This window comes from Lampris incognitus, chromosome 8, assembly GCF_029633865.1.
Source record: "Lampris incognitus isolate fLamInc1 chromosome 8, fLamInc1.hap2, whole genome shotgun sequence".
In the NCBI taxonomy this organism is placed as follows: Eukaryota; Metazoa; Chordata; class Actinopteri; order Lampriformes; family Lampridae; genus Lampris; species Lampris incognitus.
Window position 1 is genome coordinate 21,815,154 of NC_079218.1, and position 12,234 is coordinate 21,827,387.

Consider the following 12,234-nt stretch of genomic DNA (forward strand, 5'->3'; position numbering starts at 1 on the left):
TGCAGAGGATGAATTTCCCCACGGGCATTTATAAAAAGTATATCGAATAGTTATCATCTCAAATCTATGACAGGTACGTTTTCCAGTCTCTAATACAAATGATAAAGGCAATCATTAAACCTTATATAGCAAAACAGCAGTCAGTTATATCAAAACAGCAGTCAGATATATCAAAACAGCAGTCAGATATATCAAAACAGCAGTCAGTTATGCAAAACAGCAGTCAGTTATGCAAAACAGCAGTCAGTTATGCAAAACAGCAGTCAGATATATCAAAACAGCAGTCAGTTATATCAAAACAACAGTCAGTTACGCAAAACAGCAGTCAGATATATCAAAACAGCAGTCAGTTATATCAAAACAACAGTCAGATATATCAAAACAGCAGTCAGTTATGCAAAACAGCAGTAAGTTATATCAAAACAACAGTCAGTTATGCAAAACAGCAGTCAGTTATATCAAAACAGCAGTCAGTTATATCAAAACAGCAGTCAGTTATGCAAAACAGCAGTCAGATATATCAAAACAGCAGTCAGTTATACGAAAACAACAGTCAGTTATATCAAAACAGCAGTCAGATATATCAAAACAGCAGTCAGTTATATCAAAACAGCAGTCAGATATATCAAAACAGCAGTCAGTTATACCAAAACAGTCAGTTATATCAAAACAGCAGTCAGATATATCAAAACAGCAGTCAGTTATATCAAAACAGCAGTCAGTTATAGCAAAACCGCAGTCAGTTATATCAAAACAGCAGACAATTCTTTCAAAACAGCAGTCAGTTCTATTAAAACAGCTGGTACATGCCTCACAGTAAGAAGGTCTTGGGTTTGAACCCCAGGCCGTCCCCGGTCTTTTCGGTGTAGGGTTAGCATGTTCTCCCTGTGTCTGCATGGGTTTCCTCCGGGTGCTGTGGTTTTCTCCCACCATTAAAAAGACATGCATGTTAGGGTTAATACTCCTGTCTGTGTCTCTGACCAAGGCAATGGAAAGAAGAACTGGAGTTGGTCCCCAGGCGCTGCAGCTGCCCACTGCCCCTATACAATAGAATGGGTTGAATGCAGAGGATGAATTTCCCCACGGGCATTAATAAAAAGTATATCGAATAGTTATCATCTTAAATCTATGACAGGTATGTTTTCCAATCTCTAATACAAACGATAAAGGCAATCATTAAACCTCATACCATTATTTTGCAATAGTTTGATTTGTCACGTATTTTATCTAAACTTTGAGTTTGTTTCACTCCACAATCAAGGTTCCACTGTTTCTTAGTGGGAAAAGCGTAACCTATTCAAAACTCTGAAAAGTCATACTGTTTTATGCTTTTTATTACTGGTCAGTTATTTCTCAAGTCCTCAAATCTTTTCTCTTGTATAGGCTTTCACCGTACATATCACTTTAAACAGCTGGTTTTAGAGAAGCAAATACATACTGTTTTTCTTTAAACATAGGTTATTATGAAAACATGTTCACCGGCAATATTGTGTCTCAATGGAGAGAAAGACAACAATAGATAGGAAATTCAAACTCTACATACCCTTGCAAATGTTATAGTTTTCATTACATTGAAAGTACTGTGTAATTTTACTTGAATCTTGACCTCTATTGTTCAAATAGAAAGCTATCATATATATATCCCTTTTACCAACATTTGCCATTTTAAAGGAAAAGAAAAGAAAAAAAACCCCAACTCAGACGGCCCAGCTCCTGTGTCTTTGAATGTAGAAATCTGGGGATGTGTATCAGTAAGGAACCCCTGTTATTCGTCGAAAATTAGTTAAAATCCATTCATCAGGGCTTTATTTACTTTCACTGGAATATAGTAAACATCATAATAAATGTACATAAAATTGCACACCTGTTGCAAACTAGGATGAACTAATCCCAATCCATGGCAGGTACAAATCTAATTTTCCTCCACCTGAGATAATTTAAAATTATTTTTATTCAAAAGATGAACACCAAAGGGTTAAACAAGACATCCAGGAGATTCTCACAATAGGAGAGTAATGTAAAAACTCTGTTCAGTAAAGTGTGTGGCAAGGGAGTTGCCCAGTCAGTAGATGAACAAGACCGCAACTACATTTATTAAACAGCTGGTTTTGCGTGACTACGTTCGAAAAGCGACTGTTTTGACATTGGTTCCGTGAACAGCTGATGACATAATGGAAAACTATCCCTACGGCCAATGGGGAAACTTCAACCCAGCCGACCAATGGTGAAGCTCCATCACTCACTCAGTCATTCATGGACAACCGCATGTGTAGAGCCAGCCATGAGAAGACATGTGAGATCATGTTATCAGATGTATTATGGGTGCCACCCACAGGGGAACCCTTAGGAACTTCTGGGACTTCAGAGAAGGCCCAACATATCAGCATTTTAAATGCTATATTTAAAATCTTTCATTTAATAATAATTCTCTCTTCTAATTCTAATTTTAGCTCTAGTTTCTATCAAGTTTGCTTCAGTAATGAAAGGATTACTGTCCTAAAACCATGAAAACCGAATTATGCAATCAGATTTTGTTGTTGTCATCACTGGCTCCCTCATTGGTTAGGACTGCCAGAAGTCCTTGTGATTGTGTGTTTATTTAGAAAGTGACAGGTGAATAAGCCAATCATATTTTGCTGTTGTAGTGGGTGGGACAAAAAAAGATATTGCCGTAGGACTTCTAGAAGTCCAGACCTGTCCAGACGTGGGCTCACTCATATAAAAGAAAGATGTGCGGTTGCTAAGGAGTCATTACTTGTGATTGACCGACTCTTTCACATTGGCGATCCAAATCTACTGGTTCACTTAAACCAATCAAACCATACATCATTAACATTTGTCTGTGTATCAGATGAGTGCGATGAAGCTTAGTTTAGTTAGAGAAAGAAGTTAAAGACGAAGCATGGCTACAGAAGGGGACGAGAGCGACATTGTAGCTAGCTTGTTAGCGTTACCCTTCTCAAGACGTGCTTTTGGGGAAAACCAACAAGTGATTGGAAATGGAAGGCCAACTCCCGCTCTTGTCTCACCTATGCTTCATCACCTCACCTGTCTGGTGTTGACCATCCCCGTATACACCTCTTCAGCTGAGCGGTCTTTCTCAGCCCTGAAGCTCATCAAGACGCACACCAGAAACAATGGGACAGGATCGACTGGGAGCTCTGGCACTGATGTCCATAGAAAAAGGCCTTCTGATGGAACTTAAATCCAAGGACAAACTGCATGCTGCTGCCATTGCCCACTTCACAAAGAAGGACTGATGGATGGAATTTGTAGAATAATAAGGTCAGCTGCCTAATTTTATTTTACTCCAAATCAAAGCTGGCGTATTCTTTTTACATATTGCGATGGCACTTCATAGCTGGTTAATACCACACTTTGTTAACTATACTCAATATTACCGCATAAGGTTTGAATTTTCTGCATATGATTGTACTGCGACTTTGCTCATGGCATATTCTGAATGTGAAGGTTGATTTTATCGTTATTTCTATTCTTTGCTCATGAATTGCTTTGACCTGGTCTGGTCAGTTTGTAAAAAAGAGGTTTTATGATGCTGCATGCTTGCGCTGTCCATGGTGATGTTGTAGGCCAGAAGCAGAGGCCATGTCATATGCATTTTCATTGTTTTCCAAGTATGGAGAAAGACAAACGCCATTTGATGTCCAGTGGATTTGATTTTGGTGGATCTTGAGGCACTGAGTTACTGGCGGTGTGTGTGTGTGTCGGAGGTTTTCACCTGTGGTGCTGCGATGGGTGCACTTTGTGTGTGTGTGTTAGAGCTGTGTGTTGGAGCTGTTCATATATTAAAAAATACCCCAAAAATTTGGCTGATTACAATATCCTTGCGCCATTGAAGGCCCACTGCCAGACCCCACGATTCGCTACTGGTGCCACCTACTGTGTTTTTTAACATTTTCCCCAAACCTTAGTCAGTATTGGATATGTTAGCACCTCACATCGCTCTTACTTTGGTACATTCAGTCAGAATGTAAAATGAGTCTTTCCCAAGGACACAGTATATGTGGCAGTCAAACCAAATGTTGTCTTGCAGCAGGAATTGAGAGCCAGCGGTGAGAAAGATTCTTCAGCTACTAGGAGGAAAAATAATATCAATGGTCTAATGAAGTAGGAAATATTAGGAGTAAAGCATATTTAGGTAGGCATTGACAGCTAAGTATGAGCAAGAGAAAAAGTTCAGAGTCGGTCTCTCGCTTACACTCTCCATCATCTGCTAACAGACCATATGTACTGTGGTATGTTGAGGAGATGTTAAAGAGATGATCAGTAGATTGTAGTGAAATGTCAGTTATGGATATCATGCATATCATACATATTTGAAAGTAATGGTAACAGTTTATCCTTTAAAGGGCTTGAAAATATCTATAGGGAGCCCATCTGGGCTGTCTGTGTCCCCCCTTCCATGTAAGTTACCACTTCATAGAATTCAGAGAGCTCCATCGGTCCATCAAGGTTTCCTCTGATAGAATGATGGCTCTTTTGGGAGTAAAGGCCATCTGAGAATCTTATTTGCACATCAATATCTGAGGGCAGTTCTGTTTATAAAGATGTATATATATATAAAAAAAACCCTCCAAGAGTCTTTTTTTTGCCAGTGCAGCGTATTCATCCGTTATATCCTGTAGTTAGTCCGCCGCCCACTGGGAGGAGGGGGGGCAGTAGAAGGGAGAAGTAAGAAAAAGACGTAAAAAGACAGGAAAATAAAGAGAGCTGATGTGGTGTCGTTTCTGCTGTCCGATATGTGGATAAATAACATTGGCAACGAAGTAAAAGCAACACTAAGACATAACTTATCATATCATGAACTACGTGAGCAACGTGAAGGCAAAGTTACATCACGCGTGAGTAAGCAGCGTAGCCAGCGAGAGTGAAACCAAGTGAAGCATCAGCTACGCAATGATACTAACGATGTCGGCCTTTGGAAAAGTGGATGCATTTGATCCAACTTCAGAAAGTTGGAGTAGATACGTGGACAGACTGGAGTTTTATTTCGAGGCAAATGGGGTAACGGAAGAAAAGACAAAACGGGCCATTCTTTCTGCGTGTGGCAGCGCGCTGTACGGGCTAATAATAGTGGATCTGATTGGGCTACTAAAACCTACTGAAGTCACGTTTGCAGTCCTACTTAAACGTGTAGGTGAGCATTTCGATCCCAAGCCAAATGAAATTGTGGAGAGATTTAAATTTCAGTCCTGTACAAGAGGAACCGGTGAAGCCGTTTTATCATATGTGGTTTAGATTAAAACATCAAGCCACACACTGTGGCTTCGGTATACATTAGAGCGACTGAGAGATCAGTTCGTTTGGGGCATAGGCTCTGAACAGATACAGCGCTGCCTACTGGCAATCTCTGATTTGACATGGATGTCTGCCCATGATACAGCCCCAGTACTGGAAGCAGCCATTAAAAGTGCAAAAACCCTGCAGCCTGTACCCCAAGTTAATGAGGTAGCAAACCCAGTGTCGGTTACACATGCACGACAAGGGGCAAAGCCAACAACATGCTACCGCTGTGGGGATCCACCCATAGCTGACAACTGCAGGTTTAACGACGTAAGAGTGCCATTACTGTAAAAAATGGGGTCACATCGCCCATGTGTAGGCAGCGGATAAATGGCAAGCAGACTCGGACGGTGGGCTCAAGGAAAGCTCATCTCATGTCAGAGTGTTCTCCGTCGTCAGCTGTAGAGGAAGGGGAAGAACAGACCGATTACCTTTTGGCGCTGAAAGTGTAATGAAGGTTTGCTAACTCGGACTGTAATTGTATCTGTTTGGGAATGCGTGACCACTGTGGCGCATTGGCAAGAATGCAAGGATGTTATCGTCAAAGACGTTTATTGGTAACACCTGGTGGGTGTGTATGTGTGGTTCTGAAAATGAAACAATACAAAGTAACCATTGGCAACATTATACATAAATGACAACTGGTAAGACCTGTCAGAAGAATAAAGCACAAATGTGAAAGCTGTTAGCTGCAAACCGTTAACTCGGTGCCTTTCTACTCATTAATTACAGAAACATAACAAGCAGCGAAGTTATATCCGGTACGTAAATAGCAGAACTTACATTCCTCTGAACGCACACGAACACAACAGGTCTTTCGGGGGACAGGAGAAAAATATAATCAGACTCTCCCTTAACTTCTATGGTAATCCTTAGGTCCAGCGACCTAAGGATTAGTGTCCATAATAGGACAATTGGTAATTTTCCACCAGCGGAACTACCCGAACCTTTTAGGGAGGGGGCCGGCAGCTTTGCTCGTGTTTCCACTAGAGCAGGGGTGGGCAATCTTATCCAGAAAGTGCCGGTGTGGGCGCAGGTTTTTGTTCCAACCAAGCAGTTACACACCTGTGTCTCCTAATCAAGTTCCTCAGCAAAGACTCTTCTGGTTGATTCGTGGCATCAGGTGTGTAACTGCTTGGTTGGAATAAAAACCTGCACCCACACCAGTACTTTCTGGATAAGATTGCCCATCCCTGCACTGGAGGAACTACCCCTGTAGCGAGAGTAGGGTGCAGGTTGGGGAGAGCCTGGAGAGGTGGAGGTATGCACTGGAGAGAAGAGGAATGAAAGTCAGTAGGGGCATGACGGAATACCTATGCGTGAATGAGAGGGAGGACAGTGGAATGGTCAGGATGCAAGGAATGGAGGTGACGAAGGCATACAAGTTTCAATACTTGGGGTCAGCTGTCCAAAGTAACGGGGAGTGCAGGAGAGAGGTGAAGAAGAGAGTGCAGGCAGGGTGGAGTGGGTGGAGGAGAGTGTCAGGAGTGATTTGCAACAGAAGGGTACCAGCAAGAGTTAAAGGGAAGGTTTACAAGATGGTTGTGAGACCAGCTATGTTATACGGTTTGGAGACAGTGGCACTGATGAAAAGACAGGGGGCGGAGCCGGAGGTGGCAGAGGTGAAGATGCTAAGATTTTCGCTGGGAGTGACGAAGAAGGACAGGATTAGGAATGATTATATTAGAGGGACCGCTCCAGTTGGACGGTTTGGAGACAAAGCAAGAGAGGCAAGATTGAGATGGCTTGGACATGTGTGGAGAAGAGATGCTGGGTATATTGGGAGAAGGATGCTGAACATGGAGCTGCCAGGGAAGAGGAAAAGAGGGAGGCCAAAGAGAAGGTTTATGGATGTGGTGAGGGAAGACATGCAGGTCGCTGGTGTGCCAGAGGAAGATGCAGAAGACAGGAAGAAATGGAAACGAATGATCTGCTGTGGCGACCCCTAACGGGAGCACCCAAAAGTAGTAGTAGTATATGTCATGCTCTTCCCCTCTACTTCCAGTTAGTCAGGCAAATCATGTGTTTTAAAAAAGATTATACAATTACCAAAGCGAAGACAAAATTGGAAGGGAGATGACTTTTAGGTCTATGAGAGGCAGTAACAGTTGTCTTTCAACTCCCGTCGAAATAATAATTAAAGTCAGTTGCTCTCGTAGCCTATTTCGAAAAAGAGTTCAGTAATAGTTTGATAAATAAAGACAAATACATGACTAAATCATTAAAAGGAATACTGATAAAGAGAAACTCACAACTTGTCCTGAATGCAATTAGTCAGCTATTTGGTAATTGTTAGAAGAAGAAACTAATAAGAATAAAAAAAAAGTCAGCCATAAACGGCACAATGATAATAACAGGAGCGTATGCCAGTTCATTTGCTTACAGAGTTGTATTCAAAACTTCGACAAACTTTGCAGCCTCTCAGGCAGACAGGAGCCATGTCTTCTTCCTGTTAGGTAGGGTAATGCGCAGCTTGGCTGGGTGGGGAAGAGCCAGCTTATATCCGCACTTATACAGCTCAGTCATGGAGCTTTTGTACTCAGTGCGCTGTTTTAACACGTCCAGGCTGTAGTCGTCATAAAAGTGGATCTTATGGCCGTTGTAGGTCAGATCACGCCTCATGGATCACCAGGTCTTTAACTTGGAAGCGGTGGAAGGATAGAACAACAGGTCGTGGACTCACTCCCAGAGCAGGTTTGGGTGCAAGGCTCCAGTGCACCCGGTCTAACTCAGGGTGTAGCAAAGATTTTCATACCGAAGACATCAACGAGAAATTGGGAGAAAAATTCTGATGGGCGAGAACCTTCTATCAATTCAGGGAGACCTACAATCCGGATGTTTTGGTGATTCGTTCTCTCCCTGCAAAGCGGAGCATAAGTTCCCAAGTTGTTGGAGACGTTGGCAGACCTCATTAGCATTATCTTCCAAAGAGCCGATATGCTGCACATGGTCTGCAACAATGGAATGCAAGCCGTTCAGTTTGGATGCTGTAATGTTTACGGATATGTACAACATTACAGTGATTAATATTGCAGCGAATTCAGGGGGCAGCCCGGGACCGCCACAGCCGGGACGCGAACCCGTATCTCCCGCACCGTGGGCGACAACGTTAACCAGTCGACTAAAGGGTCCAACCCATTAGCCAAGGGCCAACGTGTCTACTTATTCGTGCACGTTACACTACCCCCCTCCTTCGGGAAGTGCATCCGATGGAGGGGACTGCCACACCAGGGGCGGGAACTCATATCTCCTGCACCCCGGGCAACTACGTTAACCACTCGACTAAAGGGTCTGACCCATTAGCCAAGGGCTAAGCGAGCCTATTCATCCGTGGTCGTTACATTGCCCCTTTCCTTCGGGATTCACCGCGAATCGCCACAGTCAGGATGCGAACCTTGGGCTCCCACACTGCGAGCGACTACGTTAACCAGTCGACTCAAGGGTCCGACCCGTTAGCCAAGAGCTAACGTGTCTACTTATCCATGCACGTTACAATATTTATGACAGTGACGTATTGCTGTCATGTGCAGTCATACATTACATGAGGCAGAACCCGCGAAATCAGTTAGTCAGACAGTAGTTCACAGTACAGCTGTATGCATTGAACCTGAGCTTCTCCAGTAAAGTGCCGCGTTTGTTTAATAAGTTGTCTGCCTATTTGTATTACACAGGAGAACATCACATTGGCGATGAGGAAAAAAGGATGACAAAATGACGACAAACGACACACTGCACGCACATAAAGAAAAAGAGACTGAATGAGTGGCTAGCAAAAGACTAAATTCAAAATGTCACTCGCAAACGCTGTCACTTTGCCAGATTTCGACACAGAAACAGATCCGAGTTCAGTAGTACCACACTGAACTAAATGGGTGCAGAGGTTTGAAAATTATACTACGGCCATGAACATTACAGGCGATGCAAGGCAAAAAGCATTGCTGCTACACTTGGCAGGAGAGCGCGTGCATGACATTTATGACACGCTAGCAGCAGAGGCAGACACGTTTGCTGAGGTAAAGCAGAAGCTAGGAAAGTACTTCGCGCCTAAAAAGAATGTGCAATACCAAGTGTACATGTTTAGAAAGGCAGCGCAACAGCCAGGCGAAAATTTAGACACATACTGTACAAGACTACGTATGCTAGCGAAGAATTGTGAGTTCAACGACGTTGACAATGAGATTAAAGTGCAACTGATTCAAAGCTGCTCAGGGAGCCTGATAGCAGCCTGGGTGAACTCCTAGAGCACGGGAGATCACTGGAATTGTCCGAGCAGCAAGCAGCAGGCATGGAACAGAGTGTAGCTGCGTCAGTGAACGCAGTGCATCAGAAGGGGCGACCAGCTACCAGCCGACACACCGGGAGAGCCAAGCCCAACAACCAGTGCCGGAACTGCGATGGAAAATACCCTCACGATGGAGAATGTCCAGCAAAAGGGAAAGAATGTAAAGCATGCGGCAAGCTGAATCACTTCGCGAGCAGTGCAGGTCAAAGCAAAAGCAACCTGGAAAAGCCTTTGAAATGAAACCCAGAGACAGCAAGCAATTCAAAATGCACAAGAAAGTGTATAACATCAACAGCACAACAACACATAGTGTGAACACACAAGATTCATCTAGCAGTGACGAGGCATATGTGTTTGCAGCCAGTGCCAGCAACAATGCTATGCAGCCACAGACATCCATTAGAATGAATGATGTTAGGATTTCATCACTGATAGACTCGGGCAGCGGTGAACATTATGTAGCGCCTCCAGTGCAAACTAGGGGTAGCAGTAAAGGCGCTAACATCTAACTAGGTTTGGTGAGGGGTTTGCCCTGACTAACCCACGAGAGGAGTTGATGTGTAGTTGAACAGTTGACAATTTTATTGCCTCACAACAGCAAAATATACACAACGCTGACTTTTACACAAAAGAATTGAAATAAAATAAAATAGAGCTCTTTAAAGTAAATAAAATAATAAACCAAAGAAAACCTCGTTCAAATCACAACCCTCAATGAGTGTTAGCAGTTTGAGATGAAAGAAAAATTCAGTTCCTTGTCCTTGACTGTATGTGTTGGTCCAAGAGTTCAGTTCCTAATCCATGAGTGTATTGAATATACTTCAACTATGACTATTTCTACCCTGGTAGAGGAAATAGGCTAGTGTGTATGAGTTCTTATCTGGTGTCTGGATGAATGATTCAGGCTTGTCAGACGGTTCCTGGGACAGATCCTGCGGTAGGCCACAGCTTCTATGATCGTCCACAGTCTCACTGGGCTGGGCTCGCCATCGCAATCTTCCAAATTCTATCTGGTAGTTAAAAAAAACAATCTACACAAATAGAGCAGAATAGTAAGTATTTCATTCTATATCTGTTTCTAATATGAGATCTCAATTTCTTTTCATTCAGAACATCTTACAATATGCTTTCCATTAACATGTATATGAATTGCAATATTATTACTTAATCACTCTCTCTATATATATCTATATCTATATCTATATATATCTATATAATTCTGTTACACAAAATCAGTGCAATCACAGTGCAGCCTCAATACAAACCATTTAAGTGCGCCAACCACTTAAACCGAATGGCTTTAACGTCAACAGGATAGGTGCCACGCATCTTTAACGCTACACAATTCCCAAATGCTTCACTGACTAAGCTAGCGCTTAGCACTAGCTAACTTTTGGCGTGAGCTATCTTCTAAATCTAAAACATTCAACATGACACAACGATGCAATATGTACCAAAGTACGGGCTAAAACATTAGACATTCTTATAACCCCGACTGGTTTTATGAAGAGTATCTTAACAGCTATATGAGCCAGCATTATCTTTTCCCTTTAGTGGTTAGCAATAAGCTAGCACAAAAACGTGCTTTACTCACCGGAGTTCCAAATACTTAAAACTCGACAGACCTTCGTCTCGTAATCTCACAGATGAGATTCTGGTTATACATAACACTTTTCAGAATCAAAAAATGTCAATACTCTAACTTTCTGAGGCTATGTATAATAAAATTCAGTCGTCGGTTCAAGAGCACAATTTCCAGGATGTTCACAAAAGGAAAAGGGGGGGGGGGTGACGACTGCGTGTAGCAGTCTCTACCCTAGCGAGTTGCATAGTGCGCCCCTTAAGGAGCGGCATGTCACTACACCTCTAAATCAATGACTATTAGTAGCCCTATATATCATATGGGTTACAATTATTAGTGAAAAGGTGCTCAGTACACTGAGACCACGCCCACAACTCACCCCAGCTGTCATCAGAATATTCCCTTACGGCTGCACTAAATCACTGCCCATAGCTGGTGCATTCACATGCAACACAAAAGCAGGAGATAAAAAGACTAAAGCCAAATTCTATGTGATGACTGGTGACAGCTGCTCTCTGCTAGGCTGCAAAACAGCTGAGGAGCTAGGCCTCGTCAAAATCGTGAACAGTGTGACCTCCCCAAGCAGCCAAACACTAGCCAATGAATTGGTAGACAGCTACCCAGAGCTGTTTCAAGGCACTGGCAAGTTAAAATACTTTCAAATTAAGCTGCACATCAACACTGTCATTCAGCTGACCTGTCAGCCACACAGGCGAGTGCCATTTCACATCCGACAGAAAGTCGAAGAGGAATTGAAAAAGCTAGAAGATGATGACATAACTGAAACAGTCACAGGCCCTATGCCATGGGTCTCACCCATCGTCACACCACCCAAGCCAAAAGATCCAGACAAGGTGAGAGTATGTGTCGACATGAGACATGACATAACACCACCATCCAGCGCAAACGCCACATCACCCCCACCATGAACAACGTGATCCACGAGCTGAACAGAGCGACAGTCTTCACCAAGCTTGACCTGACAGCTGGATACCATCAGCTTGAACTCCACCCGGACATCAGTACATCACGGCATTCACAACACATCTAGGCTTGAGATGCGACA